At 35.3% G+C, this 20,618-nt stretch overlaps 1 protein-coding gene and 1 long non-coding RNA gene across 5 annotated transcripts in view; both read right to left on the bottom strand.

Moving 5' to 3' along the window:
- The window catches only part of NOVA1 (NOVA alternative splicing regulator 1), a 157,210-nt gene that overhangs the window by 105,998 nt on the left and 30,594 nt on the right, over positions 1-20,618 (bottom strand). The gene's annotated exons all lie outside the window — the stretch shown is intronic.
- Positions 1,003-20,618, bottom strand: part of LOC139038730 (uncharacterized) — a 41,849-nt gene continuing 22,233 nt past the window's right edge. The window contains exon 3 of the long non-coding RNA XR_011491849.1: positions 1,003-1,089. This is a non-coding gene — a long non-coding RNA (uncharacterized lncRNA). The remainder of the gene's footprint in view (positions 1,090-20,618) is intronic.

Here is a 20,618-nt window from a genome sequence, read left to right as displayed (position 1 = left end):
TTTATCTGCTTTCATTGAGAATCTATAGGTATAGAGATGTATACAAATATCATTTAAGTTATGACACATATGTTAAAGTTACCTAAAACAAAAAAAACTATGTTTTATAAGATTAAGACTTTCTAAAGACTAAAAGAGTCTAATTCTTGCCATATAAATGTCTATAGATACACCCATACTCAACACACACACAAATATAACTAGTAAGTCATACTATTTGACTAAAAAAAGCAAAACAATGAAATATAACAATCCATATCATATTGTTTAAAATGACACAGTGGTTCTTAATGTTATTTTCCTATCCTACAAAGCATAACCATGCCAAACTTACAAAAGTAGCACTCTTGTAAAACTGCTTTTACAAAAGGGAAATTATTAAATAATTAAATTGGAGAGAGCAACTAAAACATGCTAAGTGGAAGTTCAAATATTTACTGTTTCTTTTCTCCCATGCTTTCTTTCAATACAGTAAAAATTTTAAACAATGTTTCTAAAACAAAAAATCAAAACTACATTCATCAAAAACTGGCTTTGCTGCAAAACTTTCACAAAAAGAGTGAAAGTATTAAATTAAGACTAAGGCATAGATAACTGCAAGCAAAGCTCATTAGGATATTTTATTGAATTATAAGTTGATTTGCTACTTTAAGAACATAGCTCTAAAATCTTATTTAATATTGATTTGGTCATTTGAAAATTATTTAAAAACAAATAGATTCTCAAGTTTCATTAAAAGTGAAGTACTTATAAAAGCATTTTAGTTACATCTGCTTTTAGAATAAAATAATTTCCAATGAGTGCATCCATTTATTTGCTATGTAATCAGTACCAATCACAAATTAGATGACCTTAAAAAATTCAGAGCCAGGGAGAGCAGCACTAAGCTTAACTGACCTCAATACATTTTTCAATGATGCTTCCCAGTTTTGTGTTATTTTCTCGTTTTGGGTTTTCCAGTCTAGGGCGGGTACACAAGAAACTTACAGTCTATGTAGTACTCCTAGTCAGTTTCACTCTGCAGATGGCACAGTGGAGAAATACCTTCCGTACAGGACCATGTACAATTTCTTCTACAGCTGTCAGCACCTAGGGGAAAGTGCGCTGTTAAACAGTTGCTGCGTTCCACCTCAGAAGTGGCTGCAATTCGGTGGTGGGTGAAGTGACTCCTGTACATATATACAGGGATGAAAAGTACTATAGAAAATGAAAACATTTAACAACAAAAGTGGCTGTCTGAAAACTGTGCCACAGCAAAGCAGAATACATCGTTCAGTCACAAGAGCCTTACACAGACAGGCTACCATTCATTTAAAAATTGAATGTTAAGAATGAGACAGAAAAAATAAAAATACAGTTATTTAATTCACAATATAACTAAGTATCATTACTGAAACATATGTCAAAAAATTAAACCCAAACATTGTTTACTGACTTATAGCATTATTTCTATAGTAATTTTCCTAAAACCAGGTAAATGTATACAGTAAGATCCTTTACTCTGGCCAATTTATTTGCTTTAGATGACAATTCAAGGGGTAAAAACAAAATAGGTGAGATATCAAAACTGCAACAAAAGTAACATGAAAATATCTAAAAAGAATTGTTAAGGAAAAACATTGTGAAATTCTTCATTACTTCATGTTAAACATTTTATAAAAAAAACCCAGTCCTCAAAAACATAGGGCTATTTTTCATATAATGGAGCTTTAAAAGTGACCTAATTAGAAAATGACATCTTCTCTTCCTCAAAGTCATAATGAATTAAAATCTAAATACATCTTCTTCCTTTGCCCATATAAACAATGAATTCACCAATTATATGATAATTTCAGCCCATCAATACAGAAAATAATTACTATATCCTACTTCTACTATAAAAACAACACCCTTTCTATATGATTTATCTTTGATGGAATCAGAAGATAAAAATCCAGAAATCGTTCTCTGAGAAATATCACTGAATCACTAAGCGTGAAGGTATTTTCTATCTCTAGGCACAGCTACTATACTTATGCTAATCTGAAGAGGTAACTGATTACATTATTTCAGAATAGCACATTTAGGTTCCTGAAACAGATTGAGAATGCTTTGATGTGAAGTCCAACAAATCAGACCATTAAAAAGTGTTCTTTCATCAAACTTATCTGAATCTCACTTGTCATAGCAGATTTATTTTGGCATATATTCAGTGAGGTCAGAGATAGCTTACAATTCCTTTCAGTTTTCTTAAACTCTTTCTATAATAAGTCATAATGTAAAGGAATATTATTTACTTTTAAGTGACAAGAGGTTGCAAAGGAAGAAAAAGTGCAGAATTCCCCAGTCTCTTTATTAAAAGAAGACACAGATCAGGGATTCCCAATCTGGGGTCTACATATGGGAATTAGGAAAACTAGGAATTCTGCAAAATTGCAGGCTAAAGACATATTATACAGGTGCATAAGTATATTTTTTCCCTATGGGAAATGGGCTTTTGTCAGGTTTTCAAAAGGCTCTGTGATTTTCCAAACAAGTTTAAGGAAGTACTGGTAAATAATGTGAAGACATTCAACTGAATAAGGAACAGTAATCATTTAAATCAAATTCCTAAATCTGAGCAGCTCATTATGTAAAGTGAGGAACACACACGAGGAAGTTCCAACCACTAAATGAAATAACTCACAGAAAGCACCTAATATTGACCTATTATTATCAGTAACAGTAGTAACTGTTCAAAAGAGCTATGTCAAACAAAACTTCCTTATAGGGTCCCACCTTTGTTTACTGCTATATAACTTCATAACATAGTACTTTTACCTAGCTGTGTCTTCTACTTTTATTTAGTTGTGTTTTCTAAAAGAGATCAACATCATAAGCTACATATTTCTGCATTAGTTTAGATACAAAAATGCTAAATACAAGTTTTGGAACACTGCTACATACTCCTAGAGTCTACATTTTCCCAAAAGCCACACTGGTCCCTTCTATGACACAGTACTTACTTGGAAAAGTTCAGACATGAAAATAAAATTGGCTTCAATTGTTTATATAAAGTTATTTCACTTTCTTTATCAGGCTGGCCTTTCAAACAACAACAAAAAAATCTAAATTGGAAGAATCTATCAAGGAAACATATTTTCTGAAGAGGTTATACAAATAATACTTTTACTTTCATATACCATTTTATTTACTGTTTAATTTCCTGAGGTAAGAGACACAACAAATATTCATACATACACATCCTTACATCCTTTAAAAAGAAGCTTTAGAGTTACAATATGCAGATAAACCTTACCTTTAAAATGAATTTACAATTATTACAAATAGCATTACAAAATAGTGTGCATGGCGCTCTTGAAGGTTTTGGTAACTTTTAAACACCCATTAAAATTTGACAAATAAACTGCTACCATGTATTAAAGATGCTCAGTGAAGGAATAAGCTTGCAAATATATCTGAAATAATGGCAGACAGAGCAACTATATAGTTTGTTCCCAATCATTTCAAATGTAAAGTGCTTTTCCTTGAGTCTTCTCATGATAGGTGTTACATTTTATGTATTCACACACCAATAAAATATATAGCAGTAAGAACAAACAGTAGAGGCTTTAAGGAAAGGCACAGAAGTAGGAAAGAAGCATAGTAAGCATTCGGAGCACTACAATGCAAAGGATAAGCACAGAATATAGAGCGCACAGAAGGGTCAGGGAAGAGAAGGACAAGAGGCGCAGGCCCAATTACGCTAAGGAATTTTTCAATATTTTATTCCACATAAGTGGCATTTTGAGAAGTATTATTATAAAAACCATTTCCAGCAGCAGTATGGGAGATGAACTAGAGGTGCAGATGGTTCAACTGGGATGCTAACAATGGGAATATACAGTTAAGAATGATAAAAGATTGGTAAAAAAATTTTAAAGCACACTACTTTGTAAAACACTAAGAGGGTAAAAATTATAAGATTAATCAAAGCTATTTCTAAAGTTTGAGTACAGAAAGTAGCATGCATTTCATTCATTCGTTCACTCAACAACAAAAAAGTGACTTTCTCATATGGGTCAGGTCCCATTTTAGCCACTGGGCAAAGCACTGAACAAAGGAGCCGGTGATTTGTCCTTTGATTATATGCTAATGGAAAAGACAGACATTAAATATACCATTAAATATATAATGAAATGTAAGAAAATGATTCACCAATGTACTAAAACTAAAGCAAGCTATGAGAAAATAGTGACGAATACACTATTTTAAGAGAGTACAAAGAAAACCTAAGGAAGCAGCACTGTATGAGTGAAGAATGAAGTGGCGGGAGTCCACGGACTGACGATCTGGGGTAAGAATACTGCCGACAGATGGAGCAGCAAGAGCAAACACAAGAACAAATGATGAGATGATGTAGGGCCTTGCAGGCCACATGATCAAGCTTTAACCTGGGATAATATAAGGACTTCAGGTTTGTAACTGTTAGAGAAAGCCACTGCAGTGACTTGGCGAGGAGAGAGACATAACCTGTCAAGCTTTAAAAAGGCTCACACTAGCTGCTGTGGTGGAACTGATGATAGACAGCAAGAAAGAAGTATCAGCAAGACTCTGAGAAAACTTACCAACAGACTATCAGGTGGGGCTTCTCCCACAGACAGAATCTGGCATTATAATCCACGACTATGAACAAAAAAATCACCACTCAAGTGTTTCACATTTAAAAGACAGTCTAAACAAGTTTAGTTTCTTTACTGCAAACTGCCTACCCCTGCCCATCTTGAGTGACTCAATCATCAGAGTCTGCTTCACTGACTTAATGTAGTTGGACAGCACTATTTCCAAGAGCCCAAAGCCTATCAGAGTGAGCTGAAAGATGGGCATGAATGGAAAACTGGTTACCTCATCACTCAGCTGGACTTTTGCTTATGTTTAGACTTGCTTATCATCCCATGCCCATACCCCCTAGCCACGCCTATATGGGGAGGTGGGAAAACAGATGTGGAATGGAAAACAAGTAGAGAGAACTGGAGTCACTATTAAAAATAGCAAAGAGTGAGGCTATCAAAGTAGTTGGATTTATGCCTCTAGACAATGGGGATCCCGTTGGGGCTGGGTGCACACTGGAGAAGCAGAAACTGAGAAAGAGTAGAAAAAGACAAACTGGACAGGTGACATTTCAAAAATATCTCATCCCCCCAAAGAAGTTTAATACACCTGACACATAAAGAGTAGTATTTGCCTCTTTCCCTACAGAACGCATGAGGGTTATTCAGGTGATCAGAAATAGAAAAAATAAAAAAGATGCGCCACTTAAGTAGGGGCATCTTTTCCCTTTTTGCCTCTCTCCTCCAAGCACCAACGCTCAGGAGGACAAACAGGAATACAAATGAAAGAGCAGATCATTCTCTACTCACTGGAATGAGCAGCCTGAATGACTAGATTCAACCCCTTCCACACTACAATCTCTCAGAACAGCCTAAGCAGCACCGAGTAGAGGGGAAAAGCTGTTTTAAGTTGTGCTATAAGGTTAAAATTCAAACTGAGTCAGATTAAACTGACTTTACTAAAGTCAGACTAAATTGATTTTCTGACGTGTCCAGAAAGTTTTAATATTTCCCTGGCATAAAGAAACAAACAAAAAACTGATTTGACCAATCATAAACAAAGGTCAGGCTGGAGAAAAATAAAAAACTTCGTTTGCATTCCCATTTTAACTCTCCATCCCCGTCATCTCAAGCCATACTTTATTATGAAACGGTTAACACCAGTGAGCTAGTAAATGATTTACTTGCTTTTCATCTCTCTAAAATATTCAGGCTGAATACTTGCATAACCATACTACTTCTTATTCTTAAGAACAAGTAATTTCTTCTTAAGAACTAGTAATTATATAACTACGAGTATTTCATAAGGAATTCTTTAGATCTCCTTGTGTATAAAAGTTATATAAATATTTTGAACATTTGTAAATAATACTGTCTTATTATAAAAACAAACAAATATAAATATTATATACATTTGTAGAGAATACTAGGTTGTACAGAAACTAAAAAGCAAAATCCCGTAAATCGGATGCCAAACTTAGAAGCTTGAAGACAAAAAGGATCCACAGAAGAAAAAAGAAAAGAAAACAAGAGCTTAAAATGTTTGTTTTAAAGGAACAATTTTGATATTCATACTGGAGTAACCTGAAACACAATTTTAAAGAATATTCTGCCTTTATTTCTATCTTAGTAACTTTGGGCTGTCCCCTAAATTTTCCATTTATTTAATATTTCAAAATTAATAGGAATTCTCTGAAAACAGGTATATCTTTTAAAATAAATTAAGGTATCAGGATTTTACATGACTAAATAATACAAAATAATTCTGTTTAAATGTCACACTTTTAGAGAATACAGGATACTATTACACTCATGTTTGTAACTCCTTGTGTAATGGTTACAATCACTTATCCTAAATCATGCCTGGTATACAACATATTTTATCAATTAGTTCTCAGAGATACAACAGAGGTAAGTAATATGACTCACAAAGTTACAAAATTAAGTTCTCTAATTATACCTTTTTTCTAGTCTAGTTTTTCACAGGATATAAGAATAAATGTTATCATTTCTAAGTATATTGAAAAGTATAAAGAAAATCATTTAAACTCAAGTATTTCAAACTTACATGTTAATTCACTGTTAGTAAATAATGTCAGCCAGATTGTCAACACAATATTGAAAGAGAAGAACAAAGCTGGAAGACTGACTCTATCAGACTTCAAGACTTAGTACATGGAGAAGGAAACGGCAACCCACTCCAGTATTCTTGCCTGGAAAATCGCATGGATAGAGGAGCCCGGCAGGCTACAGTCCATGGGATCATAAAGAGTCAGACACGACTAAGTAACTGTGCACACACAGATAGTAACTGTACATAACACCTAAAACCCAGCTGAGGTCCAGATAGTGAAATTGCCATTTGGAGGTCTCACATACAAGACTGTCTTTTTGTTTATTTTTGTTACACATCTTTTAGGACTTCTTCTGTGTAAAGTGACATATGGATATTTTATTATTAAACATTCTAATCACTGGTGTAAAAGAAAAAGACTTACTATAAAGTAACAGTATTCAAGACTGTTTGATATCAGTCAAAGAACAGAAAAACTGATCCTTGGAAGAGAATAAAGAGCCCCAAAACAAACTCATACAAATATAGTCAACTAATCTTGGACAAATAAGCAAATAAAAGTCAATGAAGAAAGAATAACCTTTTCAACAAATCATGCTGGTCCAACTGGACATCTGTATCAAAAAAAAAAATCTAGATGCAGACAATAAACCTTTTATTAAAAATGAGTTCAAAACAGAAAAAAGACAAAGCTATAAACCTCCTAGAATATAACATAGGAGAAAAATCTAGGTGACCTTGCAATTGACAATAACTTTTCAGATACAACACCAAAAGCACAATGCATAAAAGAAAATAATTCATCAATTGGTCTTCATTAAAATTAAAAACTTTTGCTTGATGAAAACAAAGAAGCCCGTTAAGAGAATGAAAACCCAAGCTACAGATAGGGAGACATTATTTAGAAAACACATATATGATAAAGGACTAGTAATTTAAAAAGACAAAAAAACTCAAATTCAACAACTAGAAAATGAATTCAATTTACAAAATGGGCCAAAGGTCTGAAAAGACACCTCACCAAACAATAAAGGGATGACCTATGAGCATGTGGAAAGATGCAGAACATCAATCAAATGTGTATTAGTTTGTCAGGGCTGCCATAACTGGAGGACTTAAATAACAGAAATTAATCATCTCACAGTTTGGGAGGCCAGAGTCTGAAATCAAGGTGCTGGCAGGGCTGGGTCCTCCTGAGGGCTGTGAGGGGAGGATCAGATTCCAGGCCTCAATCGCTGGCTTACAGATGGCAGTCTTCAGGTTCCCATGGCACGCCCCCTGTATGTGTATCTGTGTTCAAATTTCCCATTTTTTATAAGGACACCAGTCATATTGGATTAGGACTCACTGTAATACCCTCACTTTAACTTGACTAACTCTGTAAAGATCCTAACTCCATATAAAGGAGTAAGGTCAGGAGGTACTAGAAGATTAGAAATTTAAGATATAGATTTGATGGGGATATAACAGTAAGTCATTAGGGAACTGCCAACTAAAACAACCATGAGATACCACTACACACCTATTAGAATGGCTGAAACCCAAAACACTGACAACACCAAATGTTACTGAGGATGCAGAGCAACAGGAACGTTCATGTACTGCTAGAATAGAAAACAGTACAGCCAACTTGGAAAACAGTCTGGCAGTTTCTTTCAAACTAAACATCCTCTTACCATATGATTCAGCAATCACACTCCTTGGCATTTACACAAATGAGCTACAACTTATATCTACAAAAAAACCTACACACCAATGTTTATAGCAGCTTTATTCATAATTGCCAAAACCTGGAAGCAGTCATGGTGTTCAACAAGGTGAATGAATAAACAAACTGTGGTATATCCTTATCATATAAAAAGAAATGAGGTATCACGCCACAAAAAAGACATAAGGACAGCTTAAATGCATATTGCAAGATGAAAAAAAGCCAATCTGAAGAAGGCTACATATTCTATGATTTCAAGCATGTGACATGTTGGAAAAGGCAAAACTATACATACAGTGAAAAGATTAATGGTTGCCAGGGATGCGTGGGGGTTCCTTGGGGGCTCAGGGGTAAAGAACCCAACTGCAATGCAGGAGTCACAGGAGATGCGGATCCAACCCTGGGTTGGAAAGATCCCCTGAAGGGCACAGCCACCCACTCCAGTATTCTTGCCAGAGAATCCTATGGACAGAGGAGCCTGGTGGGCTATAGTCCATGGGGTCGCAGAGTAGGACAGGACTGAAGTGACTTAACCACATGTGCAGGAGATGCATGGGGAGGAAAAGGGGGATGAGGTAGAACACAGATGATGTTTGGGACAGTGAAGCTGTTATGCATGACACTGCAGTGATGGACACATATCACATTTGTAAAGACACTAAAATTTTAATGTATCATACTAATGTATCACACTGAATCTTAATATATCATACTAATGTAAGATGTTAGTGAGAAAAACTGTGTGCCAGGGTGGGGTGGGGTGTGGGTCAGAAGTATGGACAGTAAAAAAAGTAGAGTCAACCCTCAGTGTCCACGGGAAATTAGCCCTGGATTCCTGCAGATACCAAAACCCAAGGATGCTCAAGTCCCTTACATAAAACTGTACAATACTGGCATATACTCTACACAATCCTCCCATAAACATTAAATATCTCTGTATTAGTTATAATACCTGTGTGCTCAGTTGCTTGGTTGTGTCCGACTCTCTGTGACCCCACGGATTGGAGCCTGCCAGGCTCCTCTGTCCATGGGATTTTTCAGGCAAGAATGCTGGAACTGACTGCCATTTCCATCCCCAGGGGATCTTCGTGACCCAGGGATCAAACCTGTGTCTGCTGTGTCTCTCACAGTGTGTGTGCTGTGCTTAGTCGCTCAGCCATGTCTGACTCTTTGCGACCCCGTGGACTGTAGCCTGCCAGGCTCCTCTGTCCAGGGGGATTCTCCAGGCAAGAATACTGGAGTGGGTAGCCTTTCCCTTCTCCAGGGAATCTTTCTAATCCAGGGATCAAACCCAGGCCTCCTGCATTACAGGCAGATTCTTTACCAGCTGAGCCACAAGGGAAGCCCAAGAATACTGGAGTGGGTAGTCTATCCCTTCTCCAGAGGATCTTCCTGACCCAGGAATTAAACCACGGTCTCTTGAATTACAAATTGGCTCCAAATTGGGAAAGGAGTACATCAAGGCTGTATATTATCACCCTGCTTATTTAACTTATATGCAGAGTATATCATGTGAAGGAGTACATCAAGGCTGTATATTATCACCCTGCTTATTTAACTTATATGCAGAGTATATCATGTGAAATGCCAGGCTGGATGAAGTAAAAGCTGGAATCAAGATTGCCAGGAGAAATATCAATAACCTCAGATACACAGAGGACACCACCCTTATAGCAGAAAGTGAAGAATTAAAGAGCCTCTTGATGAAAGTGAAAGAGGGGAGTGAAAAAGTTGGCTTAAAGCTCAACATTCAGAAAACTAAGATCATGGCATCTGGTCCCATCACTTCATGGGAAATAGATGGGGAAACAATGGAAACAGTGAGAGACTTCATTTTGGGGGTCTCCAAAATCACTGCAGATGGTGACTGCAGCCATGAAATTAAAAGACACTTGCTCCATGGAAGAAAGTTATGACCAACATATTAAAAAACAGAAACATTAACTTGCTGACAGAGATCCATACAGTCAAAGCTATGGTTTTTCCACTAGTCATGTATGGAGTTAGATCTGGACTATAAAGAGAACTGAGTGCTGAAGAATTGATGCTTTTGAACTGTGGTGTTGGAGAAGACTCTTGAGAGTCCTTTGGACTACAAGGAGATCCAATCAGTCAATCCTAAAAGAAATTAGTCCTGAATATTCACTAGAAGGACTGATGCTGAAGCACCAATACTTTGGCCACCTGATGTGAAGAACTGACTCACTGGAAAAGACCCTGATTCTGGGAAAGACTGAAGGCAGGAGAAGGGGACGACAAAGGATAAGATGGCTGGATGGCATCACCGACTCAATGGACATGAGTTTGAGCAAGCTCTGGGATTTGGTGATGGACAGGGAAACCTGATGTGCTGCAGTCCATGGGGTAGCAAAGAGCCAAACATGACTGAGCAACTGAACTGAATGCCCGCATTATAGGCAATGGATTCTTTACCAGCTGAGCTACCAGAGGATTCTTTATACCTTTAACCACTAAGCCATCAGCCCTCGGGACTTCTAAACCTAATACAATGTAAATTCTATGTAACTATTTGCCAGCACACAAAAAATTTGAATTTTTTCTTTTTGAGACTTTCTGGATTTTTTTTTTCCAAAATATTTCCAATCCTTGGTTGTTTGAATCCAAGGCTTTAGAACCCGTGGGTATGAAGTGCTTAGTTGTGGTTGTGTGCATGCTCAGCTGTGTCCGACTCTTTGAGACCCCATGGACTACAGCTCACCAGGCTCCCCTGTCCATGGAATTTTCCAGGCAAGATAACTGAAGTGGGCTGCCATTTCCTACTTCAAGTGATCTTCCTGACCCAGGGACCTAACCCACGTCTCTGGCATCTCCTGCCTTGACAGACGCTTTTTTTTTTACCAACTGTGTCACCTCGGACACTAGTAGCCAATATGAAGAGTCAACTGCATATGGCAACTCCCTTGAACTTTCTACTAAATTTTTCTGTAAGACTAAAACTGCTCTGGGTTTCCCTGGTGGCTCAGCCAGTAAAGAATCCATCTGCAATGCAGGAGACCTGGGTTCAATCCTTGTATGGGGAAAAACCCCTTGAGAAGGAAATGGCAACCTCCGCCAGTGTTCCAGTAGAATTTCTAGGACAGAGGAGCCCGATAGGCTACAGTCCATGAAGTTGTAAGAGATGGACATGACTTAGCAACTGAACTACCACTGCTGCCAAAATTGCTCTAAGAAGTGCAGACTATTATTTTTTTAAAAGTAGATGTTCTATCAATGAGGCCAACAAGTAAAAAAGTTTAGGATAATTACCTGGAAACAGAAATAGCCCCCCAAAATCTAAGTGCAAATGGTGACACATGATTTTTTCTGCAATGGTCATGAAAGTAAATGTGAAAGTAAATTATAAAAAAGATATTATATGCTTTTTAAATATGGTGACTTAGGTGCAATGCAGATAGAGAAACATGGTAACACTGTTACAATGGCTGACATGAAATGATTTTATCAAGGTAAGATTTTTGTTTGTTTTTCATTTTTCTAATGACATTTTTATGTAAAGCTATTTTTATTGCTTTACCAAAAACAAAAACACATTTTCAATGTAAAGCTTCTTTTTCAGGCTACCTGTACTTGAAATAGAACACAGTGACAGAGCCTAAGAAGAATTACATACATTTAAAATAAGAAATAAATCTAAACACACAGCTACCCAAACTTGCTGTCATCACATGCAAGTAATATTTTAAGTTTCTAGGATTACAGGGCATGTTAGTTTATAAAGGCAATTCATGCCATAAAGCTCAATAAAATTATAATCTATATATAGGAGAGTTGTAAGTAGGTAACAAGTTTTAAATAGGCCAAGATATTTTGTTAAGTTTAACAATGTGCTATTTTAATTTCAGGAACCCAGATAAAGCCATAGATATAACAGTATTAAGAGTTTAACGTTATTATTCTCTTTAGTATTTGTGATATACTTACTTTAGTCATCCTAAAATTCCCCAGCTTACTTGATGATGTTAGCATGGAACCAAGTAATATTGTTTCAGCAAACTGACATAGAAAACTTCTGACTAAAAGAATTCAAGGATAAGTTTTCCCTCCCTGCCTACACATCATGCAAATTACTTAGATGCAAGGGAAAATGTATAGAAACAGGGAAATTCTAAATTAACTATGAGATGATTTTCACAAGAGAAGGAAATAGTTTTCTACCCTTTATAGTTAAAATAAAAGTGGCTATTTTTCTAAAGTGTGTAGATTTCTCCATACTCCCGAAGGATACTGAATGTCCATTTTTTAAAATACAGGATAGCTATAAATTTTAATATCTTTATATGATATAGACAGGTTTATATTTGAGACTATCTTATTATCAACTGTTCTTAGCATTTCCAAACTTAAATATCCAAGAATGATATTTAAGAGAGATCATATACCATATTTATGCCTTATAATGACACTAAAAATAAACATAGGCTTTTCATGACTCTAAGACCATATCCACTTTAAGGTTGACAAAAATGTACATGAATTTCTCAGAGCTCCTTATGACGTCTAGAATATAATTTGTCATTTTAATAATACATGTCCTTAATAATTTCATCAAATGTAAAAAGAATGAGCATTATAATTTCTTCTACCACAAAGCTGTAGAAATTTAATACTGAAATCATTCACTGTGATAATTTAGTAAAATCAAAACTTTACTGGATAAGGAAACAGAAATTTGCTGTCTATGCCATGTAAAGACGCAGGGTAGAGACTGTCCAACAGAGTGGTGTTCTATAATACAAGTCCCTGAGACATTTTGGAGATGAAAATTATGTAACAGCAGTCCTTTCTCAATTCATGGAAAAATTACACTAAGGGATAAAACTGACAGATTTTGAGATTTCCACCTAATTTTTAATATTTGCTAATTCCTACAAGTTGCCCATACAAGACTATTCTATTAGTACAACATAATAGCTAATTGGGCGGACCTTGGGAGGAGACTAAGCAAATCCTATCCCTGCCTCTAATTTTATAGAAAAAATATATTTACATGGGTTTGTGAGTATACATACACACATACACACATATATACATGTGTATAGATATACCTAGGCGTCTATACATGTATGCATATGCATACATACATATATACACTTACATGCATGTATATGCTTATATATGCATGACTACATATACCATACATACCTGCATGCTGTATACATACATGCTATCAGCAAATCATTTAATCTTTTCTGCTGTCTTTTCTTCACAGAATTATTGTGTGAACTAATTCAGTATGTGGAAAGCATGTAGAGACAAAGCTGTCTCTGGCCCATATTAAGTTCCATATAACTATTAGTTATTAGTAGCATTATCAGTGTTGCTACTATTATTAAGTTTAATATATCAATATTCCCAGTATCCTAAAGAGCATCATTTCCACATGCTCTATGACTTGAATAAGTGGAATAAATTTGATGACTACTTCCACTGAAACAGACATAAAAGCATGGAATTTTGAAATACACTTGGGATTTTTAGAGGGAGTAGAGAAAAAACCAAGAGCAGAGAGTATCTTTTGTCACAAAATACTTGGAACTCTACTGAATTAAAACCTATTTGCATGTCATATGAGATTTGTGAGTACAGATAATAGAAATGCATCCTACCCCAAACTTTCCTTATTCTTTACCAGCAGCAGCTGACACAGGAGAATAATTTCCTGCTTCACTGTGCTGACAGTACATTGCCTAGATTCAGAAATTATATTCTCAGCAGGAAGGCAATAGGTTTCTGTCTACACTGAAGAAATAGAAAGAAAGAAAAATTACACAAAACAGAAATGATTTATGATTACTGTAAAAGAAAAAACCAAACTGTATCAAAGATCTAATTTTAATTGGTGACACTCAAAGTAGAACTATTTTAAATTTCACATGTTTGGCCACAGTATTTTTTAAAGAAACAAAAATTTTATTTATTTGTAATCTTGTAAACAAATCTTGTATTTCTGTTCTTCCTAAAATTTTTAAACAAAAATTTTAATAAGATCAGTGAAAATTTATCAGTCCTCTGATTTTATTTAATTATACTTAATGTGTAGAACACTGTGCCCTAGTTCAGAGAGTAAATAGCATTTAAAACTTTTGCTTAGGGGGATGGCATTAAATGGTAACTGACAGCTTAAAGTTTTGTATTACCAAAAAATTATTCTTCACATAAGTAATAAGTAATGATTTCCAAGTGTGGCCTGTGGGGTGTATATGTGTATACACATTTATAAGATATGAGGTTTTCTTCTAATTTAGATATATGAAAATCTAATGATTTGTCTTACGTAAAGTGAGTTTTAAGCTGTATGTTAAAGTAACCCTAAAGGTCACAGAGACATATTGTAGACTTTTAGTCTATAATGATGAAGTATCAACCTCAGGTTCTAGAAACTAAGTCTGCAGATTTGTATCTATCTGTTGTTTATTAGTCATGTGATATTGGGCAACTTATCATTTTGTTCCCTCATCTGTAAAATGAGGATACTAGCAGTGTCTTTCTAATGGGATCTGTTTGAAGATTAAAACAAAATCAAGATTAAAATATAGAGCAAGTCTTATTGTTACTGTTATTGTTATGGTTAATTACGGCAAATTAAGGATGCTTCCTTTTGAAATTCCATTAAGATAACAAAAAAAGTACAAAACTGAAGAACAAAGAGAATGGTAGAGAAGACAACAACAAATACAAAGTTTTGGAAAATGAAAAACTCAGGCAGAAGACTAGTGACTGATTCACAGCACAGCACAGGATCCCAGAAAGCTAAGCGGCAGAAAATGAGGAGAATATAAGATATTTGCCTAATGAAACCTCAGGCTGGGGTGCGAAAGAACTGAATACTGAGGGATTCTCTAGAAGGCTACCTAGACAACATTTCCACACATAGGTTAACCACCTCATTCCACATGTCCTCTTCAGCCTCTAGAAGATCAGAGTTGGGTATCTTGAAACAGAGATCTTCCTGACTTGGAACTGCCAAGTATAATGTAGATAGGAGTGAAAAGACAAGGTTCAGCTGGACCTGAACTGGTTCCTAATTGCTGGCAGACAGATGCAAACTATCCAAGAAAGAACACTTGAAAATTCACTGGAGAACCTTTAAGACCCCAGAAACGAGATACAGATACCACAATCTCAGATCTCCCAAGATTAATACTGGCTGTTTGCTTGATTACTCTAATGAAGCCATCCAGAAAACAATTCCTGCCTCTAGACACACAGCTTCCAACTAAATCTGTAGTACCTAACTAAGCTCTACAATTACACACATAAGCTAATACTCAACCAAATATGAGGATGGGATGAAGATATTTTCAAGAAAGCAAACTTCTATGACCTCTTTATCAGGAAGCATCTGAAAATATACCTCTATAAAATAAAGGAGGAACAAGAGGAAGGAAAGGGTGGGACTCAGGATATAAAGGACCTAACACAGAACAGCCAGGGGAAGTCCCAAGATGTCCCCTAGGCACGGGGTATAGAAAGCAACCAATCTGGACTGTAAAACAGATCATGATGGAAAGGTTTCCCCAAATAAAAGCAAATTTGATACAGAGTCTGAAACCATGTTTGAGCACTCAAAAAGTACTGATATGCATGTTACAGGTCTGTTGAAACATTTAGGGGAAAAACAGTAGTACACAAAAAGTGAGCAAATAAAAATAAGCTTATTACTAACTCTGTCCCAGAAGAAAAAGTTATAGGAGAAAGAAAACAATCATAATACATCACTTTGCTCAAAAAGAAACAATATTTAGTGATTTAATGCAACATACTTATCCAATAAGTGGAGTAAATTATATGTACATGGAGTACATATAAAAATGGAGTAATTATAAGAACATTGAAATAATGAGATGATAAATATAAGAATAGTAAATTCCCAATTAATAACAGGAAATAAATTGATAATAAAACTGATAGATCAATAAAGAACAGCTTAAAAGTGTTATTTAAAAATATGGAAATACCACAAGGAACAGCTCCAAGAATGCAAAGTGACTGAGTACTATGGAAGTAGTACTATGGAAGATGGTGAGCTTGCAATAGGGGGGTGTTTTACTTAGCTTCAAGGCTTCTAATACTACATTTTTTAAAATTCTGTATGTATATTATTTAAGTTACAAGAATCAATTTAAGAAAGTAAATAAATTCATTTCTAACTTATAATGCAAAATAACACATTGATATATAAAACCGTAATAGACTAACATCAATTTCCAAATTTTAACAGTAATATCTCAATTACCCAACACCAGCATAGTTTCATATAAGAAAATCTGGAGATGAATTGAAGTTTATATGTTCAAGTGATAAAACTTTCCTTTATTACTAAAAGATTTTTTAACTTACCACATATTCTTGAATTAGTACCATTCCTTAACCTTTTGATAATTACATCATTATAGATATTCATTATCATATTCACATCAGCACCTCTGGGGTATACAGACTGTTCTCTATATTATGTTAAATGGCCTTGGGTCTGTCTGTCTTTATAATCTTAAGAGTAAAAAAAATAGAAAGATCTGGTTTACTAAGGATTCTAGTTAATAAAACTGATCAGAACTATAAAAACCACTTAGAATGTAAGAAGAAAATTAATATAAAAATAGCAAACATATTGTGCTTACTATGTGTCACTAATCTAAGCACTTTTTATACACATTTCAACTCTGTAAGGTAGGAGCTATTAATTTCCCCATTTTACAGATGAGAAAACAAAGGCACAGAGAGGCAAAGTGACTTGATGGGATTAGTAAGTGACTGAATTAAGATTTTGAAGACAGGCAATTTGACTCCAGAGCCTGTCATTTTTTTTTTTTTTTACTTCAAAATCTTTGCTTATTTTTTTTTATTTGAAGGATAATTGCTTTACAGAATTTTGTTGTTTTCTGCCAAGTATCAACATGAATCAGCCATAGGTATACGTATGCTCCCCCCCTCTTGAACCTCCCTCCTACCTTCCTCCCCATCCCACCCCATTGTTATAGAGGCCCCCCCTGCCCCCCACCCCTAGCCTGTTATTTTTACTGCTATGTGCTACTACTGAACACAATATATTGTCTTTGATAATTTGGAAAACACTTTAGAATTCTGCAGGATCTAAAGTACATAACTAAAAATGACTATTATTAATGCATTAGAAATGTATGCAAATACACTCAAAATTAACAAAAGGCTAGACATCAAAAGATACCTTATAAATGTCAAGATAAAAAGCTCTCCCACAAAAAAACACAAATTGGTAAAACAACATATAAAGCTCATGTCAATTAAGTATTTTCATGCACAGTTTGGCACAGTTCTATTTTTCCCCTAAACACGGTTCCACTATCATATCTGCTAATTTACAAAGTCAATTAACTACAATACAGAGGAACAAGTTAAACACCTTTTAAATGTATCACTATACGAAAAGCTTATTAACCTTATGGGCCCAATAACAATATTATATTGCATCAATTCTAAGATACATATTCCTCCACATTTTTTTTTCTTGATACAGAAAGCAACAGTGCATCTTACAAACTCTGGTACTTCAGGATTAATGGAATATGGTAACAGTTTCACAGCATTTACAGTGTATCAAGCACTATTTCACTTGCTTTATACATGTTTACTAATTTAGTCCTACCAATTCAATAAAGTAGGTACTACAACTATCCCTATTTTACAAAAGGAAACTTTTGAAACAGATTAAATAAATTGCTGGAACTAATACGAGTGAAAAGTAAGGATTCCAACTTCAGCATAAAGTCTACGTCCAGAGATGCAGCTCTTAAATATTATACAGGACAGATACATCACTAGACAATCTGTCCCTTTCTCTGAGACCTGCTAACTTCTTGTGCTTTTTTTCTTCTCTGAAGTTGCAACTGCTTTTAACTAGAACACTTTCTGTAAACAAAACCTACTGCTTCTTTGGTTGTATAAGAATAGAGAATGAAATTAAAAGTAGAGCTACTTGCTTGCCAGTGAATAAGCAGCATAAATGGGACAATTAGTCAGCATTCATTCTTCAATTCCCTGCTCAGCTGCTTCTCACCCCTTCTCTTGTAAACCCTTGGGATATAAAACCTCAAAATACTTTCAGTTCTGATGAAAGATGTTTAAGCTGTGAATTGGCACATATGTGATATGGAATAATTCTTCCCAAAAACAGAGAAGCGAAGGTTTCCACTACACAGACAATTTCAAATTCATGCCTAAAGAAATTATGCACAATGAAACTTTAATGAAGAAATGTTAAACAATTTTCTACAATTACCTTTACTAATAACTTCTTATGTGAATCTAAGTCATTCTTCCTTGGTAAATAAGGAGAACCTCAAACACCACTAAATAAGATAAAGGTCAAGAACACATTGCTTAAATAGTTCTATAATCACACTTTGTTCTGCACTGAAACACCACCATTGAGGGCTTAGTCTCTATATTTTATGCTTAGTCTGTATTTTACACACACTATCACTCATGATAGCTCCTTGAAATAGGTATTATCATATCCATGTTTATAATGAAAAGCTGCTAAACAGAGAGATCCTACTATGATATATAAACCATATGGTAAAGGACTTTTAATTATAAAAATACGTCCAGCAGATATACCTGACTTAGTGTTTTTGTGAGATAAAAATGTTAAATCTTTTGTATATAAATAATGTTGTATGTCTATTATGGGCTTCCCTGGTGGCTCAGATGGTAAAGAATCCACCTGGAATGTGGGAGACCTGGGTGTGATCCCCAGGTTGGGAAGATCTTCTGGAGGAGGGCATGGCAAGCCACTCCAGCATTCTTGCCTGGAGAATCCCCATGGACAGAGGAACCTGACGGGTTCCAGTCCATGGGATCGTGAAGAGTAGGACAGACAGAGTGACTAAGCACAGCACCGTCAGTTATACCTCAACAAAAAAGCACATCACTGTGCCATCTGTATTTATGGAAGATGAATTAAGTCCTTTTAGACAAAGTTATTTAATGTCATAATATGACATAGTGTCTTTAAAAAGCTTCACAATGAAATTTGCTTGAAGGTGCCTGCATGACATGAAATATTTAAGCTGATTTAATCAGACTGGACTGTGTTTTATTCACAACAGTATTTTTTTTTTTTACTTAAACCTTTAGGTACTGTACCTGAGTTTTATCAATAAATAGAACACTAGAAAACTTTCTAAAATGTACCACACATATCCCTAACTTTTTAAAATGTAATGAGTACAATTTAAACATTTTTTAATGACTAGTGTCATCACTGTGGGCATCAGTAATTACACTATGTGGCAAGGCAGCTGAAGGTGTAGATATATATGAGCATGCACATGAAGTAAGAAATAAAATTTAAGAGCTACCGAAATCAGTGCAAGTTTGGAAACTTTGTTAAAGGAGTCCATGATGATAAAATTAACTTCTGTTATCTTTGTCTTAGGCTTCCCAGGTGGCTTGGTGGTTAAAAAAAAAAAAAAAGAAAGAAAGAAAAAAAAAAATCTGCCCGCCAATGCAGGAGACGCAAGAGACACGAGTTCGATCCCTGGATGGAGAAGATCCCTTGGAGAAGGAAATGGTAACTCACTCCAGTATTCTTGCCTGGAAATTCCACGACAGAGGAGTCTGGTAGGCTACAGTCAATGGGGTCACAAAGAATCAGACATGACTGAGCATGAACACATACATCTCTCTGTCTTAAAAAACCACAATAGCTGCTTGACTTTTGTTCTCCTCCTAAAGTCACTGTATCTAGACTAGTGCTCTTTTCTAAAGACAAAATGTTACCCTTTTTAATATCTAGGTAGCTGACTTCTTCTCTACCCCCAAACTAGCAAAACTATTCTATGACTGATGGTTTTTTTGTTTAGATGATTTTACAATGCTGCCTTTTCTTAAAGAGCTTTCCTATCCTTGAAGAGTACAAAAACATTCTATTTCTTCATTGACTTCTTTCTGTTCTATTGTACCTGCTGTTATTCTAGCAGAACAGTGCTTCCATACCTGCCTCCAAAGTCCACCACTCTCTTTTCTGACTTTTCCCCTTCTTGTCTATCTAAGTCCCTTATTATTTCTTGACTTCCACGTATATAAGACCAAAAATTCTCACAAAAGTGTGACATAAGGCCAGGAAATGGTAAGAGACTGGATAGACAAGAAAGAAAAAAAGACTGTGGCTCCTAAACATTTCTAGCATTGAGCACACTTTCATAGTAAGGACCAAATACTCTGTGGAACTGAACTACACAGTATGAGCAAATCATCAACAAGT

This window comes from Odocoileus virginianus, chromosome 16, assembly GCF_023699985.2.
Source record: "Odocoileus virginianus isolate 20LAN1187 ecotype Illinois chromosome 16, Ovbor_1.2, whole genome shotgun sequence".
Lineage (NCBI taxonomy): Eukaryota > Metazoa > Chordata > Mammalia > Artiodactyla > Cervidae > Odocoileus > Odocoileus virginianus.
This window is presented reverse-complemented; position numbering and strand designations above follow the sequence as displayed.